Source organism: Panthera onca, chromosome C2 (genome assembly GCF_046562875.1).
Source record: "Panthera onca isolate mPanOnc1 chromosome C2, mPanOnc1 haplotype 2, whole genome shotgun sequence".
NCBI lineage: Eukaryota > Metazoa > Chordata > Mammalia > Carnivora > Felidae > Panthera > Panthera onca.
Window position 1 is genome coordinate 8,194,810 of NC_138347.1, and position 19,110 is coordinate 8,213,919.

Here is a 19,110-nt window from a genome sequence, read left to right on the forward strand (position 1 = left end):
TGCCTTTATCTCTCCCTTATTTTCTTTTATTTTTTTCTGAACCTCTTGAAGTGAGTTGACAACATCACAATACTTCCTTCATAAATACTCCAGCTGGTGTCTCCTGAGAACGAGGACATTCTCCTCCACACTCAGAGTATCATCATCACATCCAAGGAAATGAACACTAATCCCTTGTGATCCCCTCTGTGGATTGATGTACAGTCTACAGTTAAGTATTCTCCATAGTCTCCCAAATCCTGTTTATATATATATATATATATATATATATATATATATATATATGTATATGTGTGTGTATATATATATATGTGTGTGTGTGTATATATGTATATATACATATATATATATACACACACACACATATATATATATTTTTTTTTTTTTCCATCAGGATTTAATCAAATTTCACAGTTTGCCTTTGGTTGTTTCATCTCTTTGGACTTTTAAATTATGGAATAGTCCCCAGTGCCCAGGTCTTTCTTGTTTTTCATGACACTGACTTTTTGGACGGGACTCTAGTTGTTTGGTACGATGGGTCACATGCTGGAGGTTTCCTCATGACCGGATTCAGCTTCCTATGGAACTGTTCCCAGGCACTATTATATTACTGTAGAAAACAAAATCAAATGGAAAAAACGGAGATGGTATTTGTTTACATTTATTGAAAAGATGACTCTGTTTCTCTCTATCTCTCTCTCTCTCACTCTCTCTCGGTCACCTTGGGCTGGAGTTTGCTGCCTTCCCTGTGTTAATTGGGTCAGCATGTGCTCACTAAGTGATCTCTGACACAAGTCACTCCAGGAAGCAGGTTAAACACCTTTTCTCAGAGAGGCATACATTTTCACAGCTTTTCATTTGAAATTTGTTCCCAGTGGGGATTTTTTTCCCCCTCATCTTCCCAAGAAATTCTGTGACTGAAAATTCGTGTGAGTTATCTCAATCACAAACGGAAGTTGTTTCTGCACAAATCCCTCGGTAGCTGAATGGATTTGATCCTCCTGTGTGATAAAGCCAGATCCAAAGGCAGCCCTGTAGGGACATGCGTTCTGTGCCCGGATCTGCCATTGACACCTTGGGTGACCTTGAGGAAGCCCTTGGCCTCTCTAGGCTCCAGTGTTCTTATCTATAAAAAGAAGGGGGCAGAACAAGCTGATAATGAAAGGTACCTTTCAAAGCATGATTCTGAAGTGAGCAGAAAGAGAGGTCAAGGGCGGATAGCCACCCCACACCTGGTGGGTGGCCCTTTTTACCTTCCTGGAACTCAACTCAGACACACTCTCCACCCAACAAGTCGATCCTCGGCTGTGATCGGGAGACAAATAGGTGGGGGAAGGGCACAGAGAAGAGCAGATCAGGGGCAGTGGTGTAAATACCAGTGCTAAGGGGGCGGAAGAAAACCCCCGCTTCCAGGGTGATCTATGTGATGATAAATCGCGAGACAAATAGTCTAAGAAACCAGTGTAATGTTAAAAGCAAAAGAAACCTCAAAATATTCTTGTGAAGTCTTCAACAAACACTTAATAAATTTAATGATTTAATGGCAAAGGACCTCAGGACACACTCCCCCAATATGTGCCCCTTTGGAACACCGATTGTTTTGAGCTGAAGACTCTGGAAAACAGCAGATACAGGACAGACCCTCTCTGATCGCCCTTATCTGCCTGGAGACATCTCCAAAAGGAACTTGGTCATCTATCCCCTCCCAGGAGCGTCTTCAGCAGGGAAGATAGACTCTCATCACTGGAGACACGAGACTAGAAGAAACTATCATACATCCCATCTAGTCTTCTGAGGGCCCCCTGCTTCCCTAAAGTCATCTGCCGTCCCCTAAGTTGGCTACACCCCCCTCATTCCCCTATTAAGACATACATAAGCTTTCAAGTCTCACCCACCTTTCAGTATTCTCTTTTGTCCCTACGACGCCCCTGTGTGCATTATATTAAAAGTGAATACATCTGTCGACCTTTTCTGCTGTGAATGCGCCTGTTGTCTGTCTGTTTCATACACCCAGCTACACAGCCTAGGAGGGTAGAGGAAAGTCCTTCCTCCCCTACAGGGGAAACTCCAGGTTCCAAGACTGTTGGTGACACCAGGTTACCTTTGTGGCTGGTGGTCTTTCCTTCAAATTGCTGCAAATGCTTTGTAAATTCTCTCTCAAAACCCGACAGAAGGAAGGCAGAAGAGTGCAGAGGCCCCCGGAAGAGGCGTCAGCTGGCCCGTGTGCTAACACTCTGCAGTTCATGGGTGCTTCAACTTTGGGCAAACCTCACAGCCCCTCTGGGCTGCCATTTCTCATCTGTGCAAAGGATGGGGGTGGGGTGGGGAGAGTATATTGAGTCATCTCTCAGATTCTTTACTGCTCAAAAACTCAATGAGCCGGTTCCTGAAACTTGGGCAGAAGCAAGAGAACATATTTGTTGCATCATTTGTACCATGGGCACATTTGATAGCTGGTTGGAGACCTACTGGCTTGGTGTTTCCCTTTAATGGGCTGCTTTCTAATTGCTTTTCCTCTTTTTGAAATGGGTATTAAGGAAATATCTGATTTTTTTTCTTTCTTGGCTTACAGCCATGGCTTCTTGTCCCAGCGTTTTCCAAGTCTGTGAATAATGATCTGGTTTAACGTATGGATACCCTGAAGGTAATACCACAAATTGCTCATGATTCAGTTTTGCTTGTGCTTCCCCGTGCAAGGTTCTCCCCGTCTAAAACACTCCGGGATGAGAACTTTACCCACAATACTACTTTAAATGTACACAGACCTTTCCACTAGAGTGTCTTTCACATCTCTGATAGCAGTGATCAACACAGGCTTTAGTGAGGAGTGAGGAAAAGTAAATGCCTTTGATAATGTTGGAAGGGGTCTTTAAAACAGATTTCTCATTTACTCCTAGACTCTAAAATTTTTCCTAGATCCCGAGAGCCATGAAAGCCTGGAGAAAATAGAAAAGGAAGGAACTCGGATGTATAGTGCTTTTTCAAACAAGGGATAAAATGCTGAGTCAACCAGGCGGTCTCTGATTCTAGGTCAGACTTACCAGGGGGTGAGGATTGAGGAGAGAGAGACATACGGAGGCAGTGCCCCAAGACTTAAAAGTCTTAGGAGATACATTGGGGCATCTGCCTTTGGCTCAAGTCGTGATCTTGTGGTTCTTGAGTTTCAGCCCGCATTGGTCTGTCTACTGTCAGCCCAAAGCCTGGATCCTCTGTCTCCGTTTCTCTCTGCCTGTCTGTCCCCTGCTCATGTGCTAGCTCTCTCTTTCTCTCTCTCTTTCTCAAAAATAAATAAACATAAAAAAAGTCTTAAGAGATACATTAATCAATCACAACGAGTGGACTTTTTTTGGAACCTGATTCAAACAGCTTGTTTAAAAAATTATAAGGGGCGCCTGGGTGGCTTAGTCGGTTGAGCGTCTGACTTTGACTCGGGTCATGATCTCATGGTTCGTGAGCTGGAGCCCCGCATCGGGCTCTGTGCTGACAGCTCAGAGCCTGCTTCGGATTGTGTCTCCCTGTCTTGCTCCTGCTCTGTCTCTCTCTGTCTCTCAAAAATCAATAAACGTTAAAAAAAAAATTATTCCTATTTTAAGATGCTCTACTCATGTTCTTCATGTTCATTTTGGAAAGTTTGTATCTTTTAGGATAATTCTTCTAACTGAACTGATAACTGAAATCATAATGATGTCTGGTGATCGCTTCAAAATAATTTGAGTTGGGGAACCGGGTGGGGTTATAGGTAGAAATAGATGAGTCAAAAGCTAATGAGCATTGAAGCTGATGGATGAGTCTGGGGAGTTTGTGCTATGAGTCTTCATTATCTGTTTGAAAATTTCCATAACAGTTTTTAAATAACTACCAAGAAAGCAAATCTTCTCACAACAGAGCAATAAGGGAAGCGACAGAAGCCAGGGTTTGCCTGTCCCGTTTTACACTAGGCACCCCTTTGGGGTTTTGGGGTAGAAATAAACTCTTAGAGTTTGAGGTAACCGTGAAGAATGGAAATGGGAGAAGGAAGAAAGGTCTCGATGCTTTTATATTCCCCAACAATGCTAACATCGCCACACATTCGAATAACGTTTCACAGTCTCAAGTCCTTTCTGTCTCACTGGATCTTGGAAAAACCTGGTGTGTATATTCGTTGTCATCTATGACACCTGATGAAATGTCGTCATTGTGTTGTGTTCGTGTTTGTTTTTTGGATGATTTACTTTAAACCTCTGGAAATAGACTCTTGCTTCTTTATTAGTCTCATAGTTGATACTTACGGATTTATTTCCTGTTCGAGTTTTGCGTGGAAGACAGTCTGCATGTCTATTTACGATATTAGAATTCTTAAATGCTCCCCTATCATGATTTGGAGCAGTTTTCTTTTTCCTCTTAGCTTCTATTTGGGGCGGCGGGGGGGGGGGGGGGGGTGGTGTACAGGGGAAAAGCCATTCTTATTTCCGTTGAGCCCACCCAGCTCTTTTATTTTGTGTTTCCCCTTATCTCCCAGGCTTCCAGCAGGAGTTGTGAAGCCATCAGAAGTGTTCTGTTCTTTTAAATCCCTTACCAGCTTTTCCTTTATTAGCCACATTATCCTTTATCTCTTTCCTGTGACGGCTTTTGAAACACAAATTGATGAAGCCATGTCTTTTGTTATTTAAATATTATACACATCAACATTTACAAGTGTATTACAGGAAGACTTAAACCCAATATCCTACCCTAATTCTGACAAACCTACACATCTGAAGAAATACCACTTTCCTTTCCCCCTTTTTTGTGTATCTCGGGTTCCAGGATTCTACCCTCCTAGCGCGTGAAACTACCAGAGGGTCTGGCATTAAAAATTCCAAACTGGTCACAGACCTTCAGCGAGGTCAAGAGCAGTAAACACCTTATCTTTATAAGGGCAACACATTCTTAAGTTAATACGAAGGCCTGGATGTATTTTGCCAGCATTGGTCTTTATGCAATCACGGGACCACCACTGAAGGGTGCAACGAACTTCTGTGCCATCGGAAGATCATCCTTTAAGGGTCTCTAAGCCGAGCTCTGGTAGGGAAGGGATCCCTTGGGTGAAGGCTTCCCTGGGCTCCGACAGGAGTCACTCTGTGACTCTGCAAATATTAAATATAGCCACATGAATCACACTACAAAATTCCAGCCCTGAAATCTGGTGTCAGGCATAACAATTTGTTCTCTCTCCTTGCTCATGAATAACAAAGAATCAATTGAAGAAATTTTGGCCTGTCTAAAGAATACCCTGATGTTTTTTTCCTCCCTGGAGGAGACACATTCTGTATTTGACATGACATATGCTTCTCAAGTGTTATTTTGTTTCATTAATCTTTGAACTAAATTGTCAGTCCTTGTAACTAGAAAGACATTTCCCCAGAACCCTCCTGACTCATGCTAAGGGTACACAACAGCTGATAAACTCTAGTGACCTCTGAGGAGACAGATGGGCTGTGTGGCTTTCAACACCCACGTGGCTTTCTGGACCATGGGTGACAACATAACCCAGGTTAAAACGCTCGGCAAAAATGGGCAGACCTTTTCCAGACGTGTTAAGTCGAGAGCAGGGGCTGCATTAACCGGTTCTACTGTCCTATCAAATCTCTTGGCTTTAACTTTCCTCTCCCTTATTCTTTCTCATTTGTTTACGCCTGTGTGTGTTTCTGTTAATAATTACAAAGTAATGCAGGCTCATGGCAAGAGTAACAACGGCTAACATTTATTGATGGCTTCTAAGGTGCCAGGCACTCTAGGAAAAGCTTAAAACTCGCACCTCACTTCATTTTCAACAACTCTTTGGGGGAGGTAATATTATCTCCAAATTACAGATTTAAAAAGCTTGGACGTACAGGACTCAGAAAGTTTATCACCCACTCATCCTTCCTGAAAAAATTTCCTTTGGGGAAAAAGCAAGGAATCCAAGAAAGAGAATACAATTCAAAACATGTAAAAGTGGTGAGAAAAATAAAGTAGTAAAATGTAGACTTAAATCTTAAGGTTAAGAGATTTAAGAAAGGGTTTTAAGAGACAAAACAGAGTAATGGGAAAAGAACTTAAGTGATAAACTGGAACTAAAATTTCAGATTATTGCTCCAAGACATGAATTGCTTAAGATCTTGTCTTGTTTCCCCCCAAAAGTTACACTGACTCATTCTAAGCGCTGGTAGAAAAGCATTATTAAAAGCTTTCATTAAAATTGAGGGCCATCTCCTACAATTGTCAAGGTCATCAAAAACAAGGAGAGACTGAAAAGGAGTCAAGTCACAGCCAAGAGGACAACTGAGGAGCGGATAAAGAACATTTGACAAAAACTGAAGAAGTATGAATAAAGTATAAACTCCATTTAACAAAATGTCTCAATACGGGATCGTTAATTTTGACAGACGTGCCATGTTGAGTATACAGGAACTCTCTGTACTGTCTTTGCCATTTTTCTGTAGATCCAAAATTACTCTAAAATAAACATTTTATTAAAAAAAAATAAAACCAACCTCATACAGGTGTTGTAAGGATTAAATGAGATAATCAATACAGAAAGATCTGTGCAGGGACTAGAATATAGTAGTTATGTGAAAATGTTGGGGTTCAGAGCGAACAGTCAAGAAGGAATTCTTGAGGCATCTTCACTGTAAAAAGGGTGGTTTCATTAAAGGACAGGGACAGGACCCGGGGGCGGAAAGAGCTGCACTGGGGTTGAGAGGAGTGACTGATTATTTAATTTCAAGTTGGGAGGGCGTTGGGGGTAGCGGAATTTGGAAGCAAGGTTTCCAGGACCTTGAGGGACTGGCAGCTGTTAGGAAAAGGTCATTTTACCACTGTCTACCAAAACCTTAGTCCTGAGACCCTTCAGATGTAGATCAGTGGGCCATATGCTTGGAAGATGATTCCTAACATAAATCTTGGGGGCTAGAGAGAAAGGAAGTTTCCAAAAGAATTTTTATGTGTTAAAGGAGACTTACAGGATCCTGGACGTCAGGCTAATGTTAAGCTAAAGTATTAACATTGAGGGAGTCGAGCTCCTAGAGGAAGGTCACTCTGCCTGTCTCAAGGACTCGTCAATGGGCTGTAAGTTGTAAGGAGATTTTATTTATTTGTTTTTCTTTTGCCTTTGTTCTCCACATCAGTAAGTATTCAGTAAATATGAGTTTTTAATAATGATTAAAAAATGAAGGGCTGTCAATAGAAGAAAAGGAATAGAATGCATATTTTTCCAAACTATGGGAGAAGTAGAAGACTTAAAGACAATTCAAGAACCCAATAAAAATAGAAACGTTAAAGAGCAAAGAAAGTTGGGGCGCCTGGGTGGCTCAGTCAGTTGAGCGTCCAACTTCGGCTCAGGTCACGATCTCGTGGTCCGTGAGTTCGAGCCCCGCGTCGGGCTCTGGGCTGATGGCTCAGAGCCTGGAGCCTGCTTCCGATTCTGTGTCTCCCTCTCTCTCTGCCCCTGCCCCGTTCATGCTCTCTCTCTCTCTCAAAAATAAATAAAACATTAAAAAAAAAAATTAAAAAAAAAAAAAAGAGCAAAGAAAGCAACGTAAATAAAAAAACGTAAAATAAGACACAAGGACTCGGTAACTACAGTAAATGTGAATGAGCTAAATTCATTATTAAAAAGCAAGTGTCCACACTCATTAGGTTGGCTACTATCAACAAACCAGAAAATAACAAGTATTGGCAAGTAAAATGTGCTGCACTCAATTCCAATGTGGGGCAGGCAGGGAGGGGTTCCTGTACAACCACCAAGCAATGAACTCAATTCTGACAGTATCTACCTGGAGATAGCATCAGATCCCACAAGTTAAGGGTTCTGTCTCACAGACTAGCATCCCCTCCTTCAGATGCCAGCCACAAGACCAGGCTGTCACCTCTGCTTCAGTTCTTTTGACCAGAGATGGGAGGTTCCAACAACCCCCGCCTTGGGTTCCATTAATTCCTAGATTGGCTCACAGAACTCAGAAAAACATTGTACTTGCTAGATCATTGGCATGTTACAAAAGATTGTAATGCAGGAGTAGCCAGATGAACGAGATGCATAAGGCAACATGCCCGGAAAGGGCTCAGAGATTTCATGCTCTGTCTGTGAAAACCAATTTCCCCAAATCTCCATGTGTTCACCAACTCAGAAGCTCTCCCAACTCACTCCATTTGGATATTTATGGAGACTTCATTACACAGGCATGACCGATTAAATCATTGGCCATTGGTGATCAACTGAGTCAATGTCTAGGCCCTCTCCCCTTCCTGAAAATGAAGGGAGTGAGTGGGACTGGAAGTTCCAACCCTCTCTAATCACAAGGTTGGCTCTACTTGGCAACCAGCCCTCATTCTTAGGTGGAATCCAAAAGTCACCTCATGAACATATAAAAGACACCTTTACTGAGCAATAAAGAAGTTCCTTAGTTAATTCCAGAAAAGGGGGTGAAGATACACACACACACACACACACGTGTGTGTGTGTGTATCTTTCCTCAAATATATATCTGTTGTTATAAATCACAATATTATGGTGAAGATGTGGAAAATTGAAACACTTGGGCATTGGTATTGGGAATGTAAAATGATGCTACAACTATGGAGAACAGTATGACAGTTCCTTACAAACCTAAAAATAGAATGACCATATGAACCAGCAATTCTACTTCTGGGTATATATCCCAAAGAGTTGAAAGCAGTCTCGAAGAGATATTTGCACACCCATGTTCACAGGAGCATATTCACAATAGCCAAAAATGGAAGCAACCCAAGTGTTCACTGATAGATGAATGGACAAACAAAATACAGCATATACATACAACGGAAGACAATAGTGTATACATACAGAATGAAGAAGAAGATACATTCTGACACATGCTATGGCATGGATGCACCTCGAGGATATTATGCTAAGTGAGACGACCCAATCGTAAAAAATGTTGGGGGCACGTGGGTGGCTCAGTCGGTTAAGGTGAAGAGTCTGACTTTTGGTTTTGTTTCAGGTCATGATCTCATGGTTCATGAGTTCAAGCCCCATGTGGGGCTCTGCACCGGCTGTGTGGAGTCTGCTTAGGATCCTCTCTTTCCCTCTCTCTGCCCCTTTCCCTCTCTCAAAAAATAAATAAGTAAACTTAAAGTAATGTTGTATGATCCCACTTATATGATGTTTCTAGAGTAGTCAAGTTTATAGAAACAAAAACAGAATGATGGTTGCCAGGGGCTGTTGGGAGGGGAAATGGGGAGTGGTTTCATGGATAAAGAGTTTCAGCTTTGCAAGATGAAAAAGTTCTGGAGATTGGATATACAACAGTGCTAATGTACTTAACATTTCTAAATGTTAAGTATACTTAAGTATACTGTATACTTAAAAATGGTTAAGATGGTAAAAAAAATTTATTTTTAATTTATGTATTTACTTTGAGAGAGAGAACATGCACTTATGAGCCAGGGAGGAACAGAGAGAGGGAGAGAAAGAATCCCAAGCAGGCTCCACACTGTCAGTGAAGAGACAGAAGTGGGGTTCAGTCTCATGAACTGTGAGCTCATAACCGAGAGTGAAATCAAGAGTCGGACGCTCAACCGACTGAGCCACCCAGGCACCCCGAAGATTGAAAATTTTATGTTATGTGTATTTTACCAGAATTTAAAATTTTTTTAAAGAGAAGATTCTTAGACTGGGTGAAAACATAAAAATGCGTCAAGACCATTCTGTGTCACCAAAGAAAAGGAAACTAAACAACAATGAGATATTGCTACATACTCATCAGAATGGTGAAAACCCAGAACACTGACATCACCAAATGTTGGTAAGGATGTGGAGCAGCAGAAACTCTCATTCACTGCTGGTGGGAATGCAAAGTGGTAGAGCCACTTTGAAAGGCAGTTTGGCAGTTTCTTGGAGAACTAAACATACTCTTACCATAAGATCCAGCAATTGTGTTCTTTGGTATTTACCCAAACAAATTGAAAACACGTACGCACAAAAACCCATACACAGATGTCTGCAGCAGCTTTATTCATATTTGCCAAAATTTGGAAGCAACCAAGATGTCCTTCAGCAGGATAAAGTGTGGTCCATTCCGACAATGGCATATTATTCAGCACTAACATCAATGAGCTATTAGGCATGAAAAGACGTGAAGGAACCCCAAGTGCATATTAGTAAGTGAAAAAAAAAAGCCAATCTTAAAAGGCTATTTATGGTATGTTTCCAAATATATGACACTCTGGAAAAAGCAAAACCATGGAGATAGTAAAAAAAAAAAAAAAAAAAAATCAGAGGGGCACCTGGGTGGCTCAATCGGTTAAGCGTCTGACTCTTGATTTCAGCTCAAGTCATGATCTCACGGTCTGTGGGATTGAGCTCCGCACTGGGCTCTGGGCTGACAGCACGGAGCCTGCTTGAGATTCCCTCTCTCCCTCTCTCTCTCTGTCCCTCTCTCTTTCTCTTTCTCAAAATAAATAAGTAAACTTAAAAAAAATAAGTATGCCAGCAAATAAGACAGAAATGGAGCTGCCATTTAGGACCCACCACTGGAAGTCACATGGTAAAAATACTCAATTGGTCAAAGCCACCCCAGATCGACCGGATTCAAAGGGAAGGATAAGACCTAATCTGATGGGAAGACTAGACTGGTCACATTTTAGAATGTCTTGTCGGATGGAAGGTATTTTTGCAGCTACGTTTGGAAAACACAATGTGTGACATAAATAAAAATCAATAACAATACAGAAGATTTGAACAATGCTATTAAACAGATGCAATTAGCTTATGTAGATCCCTGCATATACGGCTGTTAAGTACAAAATACCCACCTTCTGAAGTATTCATGATGTCTTTACCAACAGCGATATATGCTGAGCCAGAAAGCAAATCTCAACAAATTTCAAAGGGTAAGAATTATATAGAGAATGTGTTCTGACCCGCGCGACCTGAGCCAAAACCAAGAGCCATACACTTAACCGACCGAGCCACCCAGGCGCCCCTAAGTCATGGGGGCTAAATCATGATTTTAGAAACAGCATGTATCAAAACTTGTGAAACTTCTGCATGTTGCCACGTTGTAGTAAGCGGTACCAGTCTAGCCTTCCCACTCTTCCCACTCAGAAATGGCTAGAAAACTTTAAACTATATATAAACTAAATGCTGTCAGATATCACACAATACACAGTGCTGGACTATCAGGTCTTTAAAAAAAACTTTTTTTAATGTTTATTTATTTTTGAGAGAGAGAGAGAGAGCACAAGCCCATGTACGAGCAGGGGAGGGGCAGAGAGAGGAGAGAGAGAATCCCAAGCAGGCTCCATGCTGTCAGTACAGAGCCCGACAGGGGACTTGATCCCAAGACCATGAGATCATGACCTGAGCTGAAGTCAGACGCTTAACCGACTGAGCCAGCCAGGCACACCTTATTATTATTTTTTAAATGTTTATTTATTTCGAGAGAGAGCGCAGGGGAGGGCCAGAGAAAGAGGGAGAGAGGATCCCAAGCAGGCTCCACACTGTCAGCACGGAGCCGGATGAGGGGCTTGATCCCATGAACTGTGAGGTCATGATCTGAGCCGAAACCCAAAGTGGGCCACTTAACCGACTGAGCCATCCAGGCATCCCTGTCTCTCCAATCTTGTTGCCACAATTTGCCTTGTGTCATCCCCTCTCTTATGGATCCGAGAAGAGTTGTTAACTTTTTCGTCTGTTCGGCTTTTTACTTATTAGGATGGAGTGGTGGCTTGCCAAACTTCTTACATGTAGAACCGGAAACTGTTAAGTCTCCCTCTTTCATTTCTAACACTAGTAACTTGTGTCTTTTTTCCTTGGTTGGCTTGGCTAGAGTTTGATCAGTTGTATTCATTTTTTTTTTTTTTCAATGTTTGTATTAGAGAGAGAAAGACAGACAGCCAGTTCATGAGTGGGGAAGGGGCAGAGAGAGACAGAGACAGAATCTGAAGCAGGCTCCCGGCTCTGAGCTGTTAGCGCAGAGCCTGACGTGGGTCTTAAACCCATGAACCGAGAGATCATGACCAGGACCCAGGAGCCCCATGATAAGTTGTATTTTCATTTTTATTCAGTTTAAAATATTTTAAAGTTTCTCTTGAGAATTTCTTCTTTAACCCATGTGTTATTTAGAAACGTGTTGTTTGCTGTGTCTCCCTCTCTCCCTCTGCCCCTCCCTCCCTCTCTCTCTCGCTCAAAAATAAACATTAAAAAAAAAATAAAAAGAAATGTGTTGTGTGATGCCCAGATAGTTTAGGATCTTCCAGTTATCTTTCTTTCGTTGATTTCTAGTTTAATTCCACTGTGGCCTGAGAGGACGCTTTGTATGATTTCTATTCTTTTAAATTGGTTGAGGTCTGTTTTATGGCCCAGAACATGGTCTATCTTAGTGAATGTTCCATGTCAGCTTGAGAAAAATGTGAATTCTGCTATTGCTAGATGGAGCAGTCTATAGTGGGCTTAGAAATAAACCCATACAGGGGCGCCTGGGTGGCTCAGTCAGTTAAGCGTCCGGCTTCGGCTCAGGTCATGATATCACGGTTCGTGCGTTCGAGCCCCGCGTTGGGCTCTGTGCTGACAGCTCAGGGCCTGGAGCCTGTTTCGGATTCTGTGTCTCCCTCTCTCTCTCTGACCCTCCCCCGTTCATGCTCTGTCTCTCTCTGTCTCAAAAAGTAAATGAACGTTAAAAAAAAAAAATTAAAAAAAAAAAAAAGAAAGAAACCCATACAATTATACATGTTTATAAACGTGTGTCCTAAACTACTCTACTCGGGAATATTTTTGCTTGTTTTTGGTTTGGTATGTTTCTAATGTTAAGGCTTTACAATACTAAAGCAAAAAAAAAAATTATACAAAACAAAATAAAATAAAACAAAACAAAATAAAAAACAAAACAAAAAAAGAAATAGACCCATACATGTGTGCTCAGTTGGCATAAGAGGGCAAAGACAATTTGCTGAGGAAAGAGTGGTCTTTTCAACAAATGGTGCTGGGACTCTAGACAGCCACATAGAAAAGAACGAAGTTAGAGCCCTGCCCTACACCAGGCACCAAAATTACCTCAAAATGGATCAAAGACCTGAATGTAGAAGCTAAAGTATGAAACATCTAGAAGAAAACATAGGAGTAAGAAAATCTTCATGACCTTGGATTTGGCAATGAATTCTTAGATATGACACCACAAGCACAAACAAAAGAAAAAACAGAGATTGGACTTCATCAAAATTAAAAACTTTTGTGCTCCCAAGAAAGTTATTAAGAAAGTCAAGGGGCACCTGGGCGGCTCAGTCGGTTCAGCATCTGGTCTGGATTTTCCTCAAGTCATGATCTCACGGTTTGTGAGTTCGAGCCCCACATCTGGCTCTGCAGTGATAGCACAGAGCCTGCTTGGGATTCTCTCTCTCTCCTTCTCTCTGCCTCTCCCCTGCTTGCTCTCTCTCTCTCAAAACAAATAAAGTTTAAAAAAATTTAAAAAGTATCTCTTTCTGAGGGTCCTAGGCCAAAATATTCAAAGCCATTGATTTAATATCTGAAGTTATTGTCTGAACATGTTAAAACAGGTGCCACAAAATGTTTCTTACGTCTGACCTTGAGCAATTTTACCTTTTACCGTGTTCGTCTCAAACAATTATATTATGTATAACTGTATTAGACTTTGTTTCACAGCCAGTTACATCTATAGAAATACAACCCATAGAAGAAATTATGGTTTGAAAAGCCTTTCTATTTTTCTTTCCTTTTTTTAAAAGCTTATTTATTTATTTTGAGAGAGAAACAGCACGAGTGGGGAAGGATAGAGAGAGAGGGAGAGAGAGAAGAATCCCAAGCAGTCTCCATGCTCTCAGTGTGGAGCCCGATAGGGGGCTCGAACCCATGAAACTGTGAGGTCATGACCTGAGCCAAAACCAAGAGTCACACTTAACCGACTGAGCCACCCAGGCACCCCAAGCCTTTCTGCTTTTCTTTACAATATTTAAACTCCTTTGTTGAATAGCTAGATAAAAATTTACAGTTAAATATTTAACATACTTAAATGTTTGAATATTTGAATTTCCTTAAAACATTAGTTTAAGGTCTGAAATCCGCAACTTAACTGACATTTACCTTGGGTTGGGGATGAGAAGTGACGGAGGGCCTGATCTAGGTTTTACTTCTTATTAATACAACCTTGTCTATAAAGGAATACGGCTCCATGGAAAAGTGATGTCAACTATTAATTGGTTTATTGACTCGGCTATAATATTTGCTTTATTTTCTCGTGGCGTAAATATTTCATAACAAAAAGATTTTTTAATGCTGTCCTTGTAATTCTAACGTTTTAGTGCCACTTAATTCACAAACACCTGAGATGTAACTAAGGGGGTCATTAGGTTCTTGAAGGGAGAAATAGTTTTTGTTCGTTTTTTTTTTTTAGTCTTGACGCATTTTGATGAAAAAAATGTCCTTACTATGACCTCCTGTTTCCATGAGATAGAGAGCGGGTCTTTAGTCTTTGGAAGCAGAGGAGCCCGAACTTAGACGGTAGAATACGTTGTTTTGAGTACACGTGTCAGACGAGAGCAAAAGCCTACCGTGGAAAGACCAGTCAGGAGGGCAGTGTTGCAAAGTCCAATCAAAGGAAACCCCTCGCTCAATCTGAGAAGTTGTGCTGGGAAAGGAATGGACGTTCAGACACTGAAAAGGAAACTGAAGACTCCTGGTCTCGGAGGTGGGCCCTCAAATGTGTCCACGGTGTGGGAGTAACCGTGAAATCGAGACAGCAATGGGTCAGGCAAGGAGCGGACGGTCTCCTTGGGTCCTCTGACAGACAATACTTTGGCCGCCTTGAAAACGGGTAGGCCTGGAGGTGAAATGGACAGCCACACTCAAAAGGAAAACTAAATATTCCTCCTCAGATCCAACCCCCCACAAAACCCACTCTTAACCATAGTGAATATATAAAGAATCATCAGACACTCTGGAATACTCAACAGGCACCCTCCCTCCTCCTCCCTCCTACTCGCTCCTCTAAATAAGAAGGTACGCACAGATACAGTGAGCTTTTTGGAGACGTTGGAGAACTCTCAAGATGCTTTATTTTCTGACACGCATGCGTTCAACCTATTTGGAAAACGTTCTACTTAGAGCAATGTTTCTCACCCTTAAATTCACCAAATAATTTTTAATAAAATAGAAGCTACTAAGTATATTGTGCTCGCTGTGGCAGCACAAATACTAAAATTGGAACAATACAGGCAAGATTAGCATGGCCTCTGCACAGGGGGACACACAAAAAGCTACTTAGTACAGGGGCGCCCGGGGGGCTCCGTCAGGTGATCCTCTGACTCTTGATTTCGGCTCAGGTCATGATCTCACGGCTCGTGAGTTCGAGCCCTGTGTCGGGCTCTGTGATGACAGCACAGAGGCTTCCTGGGATTCTCTCTCTCTTTCTCTCTCTCTCTCCTTCCTCCCCCATACTCACACACACACACACACACACACTCTCTCTCTCTCTCTCAAAATAAATAAACAAACATTTAAAAACAAAACAAAAAACACTACTAAGTATATAGTTAAATGTGGTTTGTTTAAATTTGAAAGACAGCTATAGATCTTAGCATATTTTATTTTGGATGCATCAGAGAGGAGTTGAACACAAGCTCTGAGATGTTATTTTCATTCAAAGGAAGGGGGGGTCATCCGCAGCCGGCATGTTTCTATTCACACGCTAGTTACATGCTGCACAAGACCCATTCCCGTGAGAGGTGACTGCCTTTGGAGGCTTACTTTTAAGATCGCTAATTTAAGAAGTTTCTTCTTACTTTTGAGTGTCGATAGTTTCGTGTTCTTTCAGAGGTATTCCCCTGAAAAAATTTCCATCCTTATTTTTAGAGTTTCTTATTATGGAAAAATTGAAATACATGCAAAAGTAGACAGACTAGCACAATGAACCCAAGTCACCTAGATTCAACAGTTATCAGCTCAAGGTCAACCTTGTTTCATCTATGCCCTCACCCACTTCCTGCCTTCCAGTATTGTTCAGAAGCAAATCCTGACATCGTATCATTTCAGGCGTAAATATTTCAATATGTAACTCTAAATGACAAGGATTCAGATTCTTTTTTATTTAATTAATTAAGTAAGTAAGTAAGTAATCTCTACGCCCAGTGTAGAGGCTCTGATTCACCACCCTGAGATCAAGAGTGTGTGTTCTTCTGACGAGCCAGCCAGGCGCCCTGACAGAGATTATTTCCTTTTTCTTTTCTTTTCTTTTTTAAGACTTTATTTTTAAATGATCTCTATACCCAATGTGAGACTCAAACCCACAACCCTGAGATCAAGAATTACATGTACCACCAACTGAGCCAGTCAGGCGCCCCAAGTATTTTTTTTTTAATAAAATAAATCTATAGTTCCATTTTGCACCTAAAAATTAATAACGATTGTATAATTTCAAATACAGGCGACATATCACATTATAGATAGTAATTCAGACCAAACTGGGTTTTTGAAAGCTCTCATTTTGTACCGTAAGGAAGACATTGTGGTCTGCCTTCCTGTCTCTGGAAGGAAGGGATCCGAGAGTTAAACCAGGACAGAGATAGGCAAAGGGAAATGCGATCTTACCTGGATTAGTGAGGACTCTGACTGCAGGTCAGAGCTGGAATAAACAACCATAAGAGGCTCTTTTCTTCCTTTCTAAATGTTTTATTTATTTTTGAGAGAGTGCACTATAAGGGGAGGGGCAGAGAGGGGGGATAGTGGATCTGAAGTAGGCTCTGTGCTGACAGTAGTGAACCCAATGTGGGGACTGAACTCACGAATCTTGAGATCATGACCTGAGCCGAAGTCGGACGCTCGACCTAGTGAGCCACTCAGGCGCCCCAATGAAACTCTTTATTTCGAGGATACTGGAGTGTCTGATGGAAAGGAAGTACAGGAAATCAGCAGGGGCTCAGAAGGGATCTGACCTGAGAACTGGGGTGGAGGCACGCCAGAGGGACCCTCTCCATCAGACAACTCTCCTCTCTCTCGCTCACCTATATTTCATTCCTCTTGACTGGAAAAACAGCTGTGTGAAAGCCCCCGAATTTTCTCTCTTTCTCCGTATGAGAAACCAAACAAAACTGGGATGGGAATATCTTAGTAATAATTGCAAGTTTCCAGGAAAACCGGCTCCGATTGGGCCAATGTGGGTTAAGTGTCCACCCTGGGTCCAGTCGGCAGTGACTGATGGGGGGAGTGTCACATGTCACAAACATGGCTGCCAAAGTTTCCCCATGGTCTGGTGGGGAGGCGAATCTCCCAGAGAAAAGCAAGGGCGGTTGCTCACGGACTGGGTTGTTGCCGAGGCAAACCGGGAGCAGAAGCGTCTCTGGAGCTAAGGAATCAATGGTGGATCACCATGTGCAGGGTCTCACAGACAGGAAGGCATTCCTCCCTCCTTATGCAAAAGTGGACAGGTGTCCTCACGAGCGAAGAGGTTCCGTCCTGGGCTGGGTTGTCAAATTCAACCAACACTGTGCTTCTCTCCCCCTCAACAGTGATCCCAGAGTGAGAACCACCCTACAAGCCAGTGAGTGAAGGTTTCGTCTACCTCTAGCTCGGTCATGTCCCATGGTGGGTGGGGGCTGGGAAGTTGCAAGAGAAAACCCTTTCAAACTATGCCCTCCAACCGTCATAGGGGGACTCCTCTACCTGAGAGCAAGGCTAAGAGGCAGGTAAAGAGGAAGGCACACAATGAGATGTGGATATGAGACAAAGAGGTTTGGAAAGAACCAAAGACTAAACTCAGCTGAGGTGCTTAACAAAAGGCCTGGCTAGGCATCTTCATCACTTTCATTGGGTCCTACTTATTCCTTACTCTTTCTTGTTTGGTTGCTTTCTTGCTTTCTCTTTCCTTCCTTCCTTCCTTCCTTCCTCCCTCTCTCCCTCCCTCCCTCCTTTCTTTCCTTTTTTCTATTTCTTTCTTACTTGCTTTCCTTCCCTCTCCCTCCTTTCTCTCTTCTTTATTCAGTGTTCCTTCATCTGTGTTTTGAGGATCAGCAGCAGAAATCACCTCGGAGACTCCTGCAAGATTCAGACTCTGGCCATTGTTCCCAGACATTCAATTTGGTCTTGAATGGGCCTGGCCTGGGAATCTGCCTTCGTAACAAGTCAGGAGATTTTAATGCACACCCAAGTTTGAGCACCACTTGCTGTGGACAGAAACATTAGTCAAGTTGGCCCCAGAATTTTCCATTCATTCCCATGCCTTTAAGCAAGATGAATTTTCCTAATATAATTTCCCTACATTTCTGTGGTGATGGAGATGTGTGGAGCCAGCATACCGCAGTTGTCAGTCGAGGCATTCAAGTCTACACCCTAAATACCTCTCCTCCTGCCCCAGGAGCTGCCCTAAACAGCTGCCTCATTCAAGAAAAGCTCCCCAAACTCTCCTGTTCTCCGAGTCATGTCACATCTCCCCAGATGAGGGAAGTGGTTTCTTTGCCTCTCTCAATCTAATGTATTAACACTCTTGAACATGGCATTGGTTGGCTAATATAATAACAAGCATGTTCATATAGAAATTGTCAATTCTAATTTTTGAAATGTCACCAAGCCCGATTTGATATAACATCGTCTAGATTTATACGTCAAAGCGCCCTCCTCGGGAGAGAGTCTCCCCATGCGAAGGTATGATGGCTACCATGAAATTATAGGCAAGGCAAGCTGGTTGTATAAAGTAGTCTTGGGCTGGTCCTGAAAGAACCGTTTCTTTTCATTTCTTTAAAAAAAAAACAGCTTTAGCTTTATTTTCAGCCTTTTGGCTAAGATCAAGTGGAGGATCTGTTCTTATCAGTTTCATACCTGATACGTCCTCTATCCAAGGACAATGCATTAAATGGATTTTAGGAACAGGTAGTTAGAAAAGGAGCTTGCTCCGCCCATTCCTCCAGGTACAGTCCCCCCCCCCCCCCCCCCCCGCCCCAGTCCAGAGCTTCAAACTTGGGATGGCTGGGAATGCAAGCTGGTGCAGCCACTCTGGAAAAAAGTATGGAGGTTCCTCAAAAAACTAAGAATAGAACTACCCTACGACCCAGCAACTGCACTACTAGGCATTTATCCAAGGGATACAGTTTCGAAGGGACTGTTTCGAAGTGCTGTTTCGAAGGGACACA

The 19,110-nt window shown here is 42.3% G+C and overlaps 2 pseudogenes; both read left to right on the forward strand.

The window, feature by feature from the left end:
- Nucleotides 1-15,160: 15,160 nt before the first annotated feature.
- Nucleotides 15,161-15,255, forward strand: LOC132684454 (U6 spliceosomal RNA; annotated as a pseudogene).
- Nucleotides 15,256-18,739: 3,484 nt separating this feature from the next.
- LOC132684505 (U2 spliceosomal RNA) lies at nucleotides 18,740-18,901 on the forward strand (annotated as a pseudogene).
- The last annotated feature ends 209 nt before the right edge of the window (nucleotides 18,902-19,110 follow it).